The sequence below is a fragment of the Nannospalax galili genome, unplaced genomic scaffold (genome assembly GCF_000622305.1).
Source record: "Nannospalax galili isolate Female #2095 unplaced genomic scaffold, S.galili_v1.0 scaffold145, whole genome shotgun sequence".
Lineage (NCBI taxonomy): Eukaryota > Metazoa > Chordata > Mammalia > Rodentia > Spalacidae > Nannospalax > Nannospalax galili.
Genome location: NW_008353604.1, coordinates 165,047 through 169,648, shown reverse-complemented (window position 1 = coordinate 169,648; position 4,602 = coordinate 165,047).

Sequence of the window (4,602 nt, the reverse complement as noted above, 5' to 3'; positions counted from 1 at the left end):
TATATATATAAGAACATCATGTGATAATTTGATACATGCAATAGTGAAAACAGAAAAAGTAATCTTTCAATCTCTGTAAGTACTTACTGCATCTTTATTCTCTAAAACTTTGAACTCTCTCCTTCTAGTTTTTTACAAAATAAATGGTGAACTACAGACATCCTTCTGTGCTGTAGAACATTAGAACCTTCCCTCCTATGCAGCTGTATTTGGTACATGGTCCAGGTCTTACAGAAAGGGGCAATAAAGACCCTTTTCCTTATTTGGCAGTCAGAATCTTGTAGGCTCCAATTACAGTCTAGTTTTGTGATTTGTTCTTCACTGCTGCTTTATTTGAACTAAGTACGGCATTGGTATTTACCAAAGTCACCCTGCCCTCGGTGTCCTCCTCTCTTTTCCTAGCCCCTCCTCCACTTGTATAGACTGCCTCCCAAGTTAGCGCATCATTGGCCATAAGGCCCAATATAATCCCTTCTGTTGGAGAACACTCACTAGGATTTATTTCATAGGCAGCCTCTTTATCATCAGTTTCATGCAAATATAATGTCCACCCCACATCCCACAAATGTTCATCACCCCAGGGGAGCGAAGATTGAATCTTATTCAATAATATTTTCCTCATAGAACTCAGAAAATGGAGTACATAGTCCATAAAAATGCATATTAAAACAAAATGAATGAAAGATGCTTCTGTGGTAATTTGCCCACTTGTCTCAGATGCGGATTTCTTCTGACTTTTTATCTGCTTTATTCTCATCCATGCTGGCCATATGTGAAATCATCTGTTGCATCATAATACATTATTCATCTCCAAGAGCTCTTCTGCATAATGGCTAATTTGGTGAATAAAATATTTGGAAGTTTTCAGCTCTTTTCTTTCTTACTCAGTGTTTGAACTGGGAATATGGGATGGTTATTGACAGTAGGATTGTAGGGGTAACAACAGTTTATACACATGAATGTGCTGTAGAAAATCTTAAGAAAATCTAATATTTTATTTATTATTTTTATTTTTTTATGTGTATCCATGTATTGTCTGCATGTAGGTAAGTGCACCCACGTCATGCAATGCCTGCAGAGGAGAGAAAAGGCTGTCGGATCCCCTGGAACTGGAGTTACAGACAGTTGTTAGCTGCCGTGTGGGTGCTGGGATTCAAACCCAGGTCTTCTGCAAGAACAGCCAGTGTTCTTAACCTCTGAGCCATCTCTCTAGCCCCCCAAAATCTAATATTTTTATATCAAGTCAAAGTATTGGTATATTTAGCCTCTAGGTAGTCATAAACATTTGCAAACTAAAGCTATCCTTTCATGAAAATTTAGAATGAAGGAGAAACTTCTACATAGTTTTCAGATACATAAAGTCATATTGCTCGTGTTTCCTTTATTGCATAGCCTCTTGACGGGACTTTTACAAGCCTGGAAATACGTAGCTTTTTAGTTGAAGCTGTGTTAAACTTCCAGATTTGTAATGCCCTGATAAAAATACTCTTCTTCACAATTATGATTCCAACATACTCCCATAATAATATAATGGACTGGAGAGTGTATTATTTGAAACTATGACTTGCGTCTCTTTCCTAAGAGGATTTCCTTTAAAACTGTCTATCTAGAAGACAAGCTCACGTAAAGCAATGAGGTGGCTGGGCAGAAAATTATCTGCAGTTACAGAACAGTTTAGGAATATTGAGCAACCATGCATGTGAGAGAATCTTGCAGAGTTCAAAATGAGTTTTAAAACTATTGCAGACAACAACTAGCAAAAGATACTTTAAAGGAACAAGTAAGAATACTTTGGGGCTTGGGCTGGAGAGATGGCTCAGCAGTTTTGAGCACTGACTGATCTTGCAGATCTCCCAGCACCTACATGGCAGCTAACAACCACCTGTAACTCCAGTTCCAGAGGATCCGACGCCCTCTTCTGATCTCTAACATGGGTGTACTTACATACATGCAGGCAATATACTTATATGCATAAAATAAAAATAATAACTAAAATATTTTGTAAAAAAAGAATACTTTGGGGAAAAAAATACTTTGGGCAAAAAAGAGAAAGTAAGACCGAGTGTGGTGTCCCACACCTGTAATCCCAGCACCCAAGAGATTGAGGTAGGAAGATTGCTGTGAGTTCAGGACCAGCCAGGGCTATGTAGTTATTTGAAGGTCAGCATAGATTACTTATTGAAGTTGTCTTGAAAAAGGAAGAGAAAGAGAGAAAAAGGAAGGACAGAAGGACAGAAGGAAGGAAGAGAAAGGGAAGACATAAAAAAAAGAGGTAGAAATTAGCATTCCTTTGTTCTTTTCTTCTCTTCACTCCAATGCTTTTGAACTAGAAGGGTCAGAGACTTAGAAAATTAAAGGAGAGCTTTTGACCCTTGAGTATTATGTCCAGGAAACAGGCTGAAAATACAAGTCAGCTGAAAAAAGGCAGCATCAAGATTACTCAGAGAACACAGCCAAAAGCTGTAGAGAGTCACTTCTAGGATGAAAGACTGAGTCCTGATCAAGGAAGTCACAGTGTTTTCAGATGGATGTTGACATTGCCGTAGATCAGAGACTACAGGGTGCACGTTCTTCCTCTCTGAATAAGCTTCTGCGGCCACTATGCCGCGTCGGAACCACAACCGTGTGTTGTGTGTAGGAAGCTGGCAGCTTCTCTTCTTTGCTCCTATGTCTGTAGATTGAAATAAACCTCTACCAGAGCGTTTGTATTCCAAGAAATATAAAGAGCTTCATGAAAGTGGACTTAATGGACTTAGACTCAAGTCAGAGCATACAACTCTACACCATGAACTCAGTCCTAATGCCAATGCCATCATGGAATGAGATTTGAGGATGACGTGAACTTAATTTGCAAGTGGAAAGGGATCAGTTATGTAGCCGAGAGTGCACCATATGTGTGGAAATGCCACAGCGATGCTTATACTCCAGACCTTCGAAAATCCATGCAAAAGAAGCAATTTTCCTCCCCTTTGAAATCAAAGGCATGTATGACAGCCTCAAAGGGTACTTTTGATGGGCATCCAATTCTAGGTCATCAGAGCATATATACAGCTTCTCTTTGACCCCCTCTCTCTCACAAGAGCCTCCATATTGTGAGGAAGTCTTCGCTTTTACCAGTGAAGTGTGAGGGAAATGCTGAACATGGTGTTATTACAGAAGTCTTTTTAAATTGCTATTTGTTCTTGAATGACTTGAATTTTATCGTTCGTATCAAATACTGAGGACTGTTTACCTGGAAATGATGGATTTACTTTGTTCGTTTCCTAGAAAATGTCTCCCAAATATACAAATATGAATTTCCGTAATTTATCTCCCAGTTGTACTTTCAAGTAAAAGTTGTGTTCTGTGAGGAGGGGAAACAGCTAGTCCTGCTCACAAATCAATTTTGTGCCTTTACTGGAGAAACTCATCACACCTTGGAATGTAGTGAAATCAATATGCATGAATTACTCATTTTGTAACATAAAATATTAGAAAGGAAACATTAACAAAAATTGAGATGTAATAAAATTAGTAATCATTAATTTTTATCATGTGCAGTCATCAATAAAATGGTTAGAACTCTTTCTTCTTTCCTCCTGTCTTTTTTTCTTGGGTTTCTCTTTTTTGCTTACAAATGCAAGGTGGTGTGGTTTCAATAATTACTGGCCCAACTTGGTACCATTGCCTTGATCTGCAAGATACCAGCAGTTTAATGCGTTATTCAGTTCGCAGCAACAAATGTCTACAAAGTACAAACAACAATTATCAACTCGATATAATGAAAATAGTTTGGGCCTTACAAACCCACTGTCAAGATCCTGGGAAAAATAATAATTATTCCTACCACTCCCCATTATATCCGGTGCTCCATGAAACACGATTTAAGAACCATTGCACCATGCTTAACTGCTCGGTGAGGACTATAGCTTTCCATTAAACAACAGGGAGAGAATCCATTCTGAGTATAATATGTAGTTCTCTCTTCATTTGATAATACTTCATAACCTTCAGAGCAATTGCAATCACGTAATAGAAATGCAACGTGCACCTCAATTAATTAATTTGATATGAATGATAATATTACCTGCAAATACACAAGACAGAGAGGAAAGAAAAGTGAAAATGTGAAATGTTGTCTTCTAGACATGACGTGGCCATGTCACAAATAAACTGACAGCAGCTGTAGTCCCCGGAAAATCCTGCACCAGATCAAACCAGTCAAATTTCCAGCAGGCAGGGGGAGGTACTCCCACAGGCCCACCCCTAGATGGATGAGGAGCCGCTAGTGGTAGTTGATTGTTAGTTACTGAGGTACTGAGGGAGGGGAATCACTTTTTGGGGGGGTGTGGCCACTGTCAGGATGCTCACGTCCTAGTGGATGACCCCACAGTAATGCGCATATGGGTGCTAATTGGACTCAGTGAACTATTAATATTTTTAAAAGAGGACATGAGTTGAGAGGGAGATGTGTTAGGGGGTCTGAAAGAAGTAGACAGATGTATGATCAAGATACATTATATACCTGTATGAAATTTTCAAATAAATAAAAATATTTAAAATAATAAATTTAAGTTCTTTATTTTTATTTTATATGTATGAATGTTTTGTCTGCATGTATGT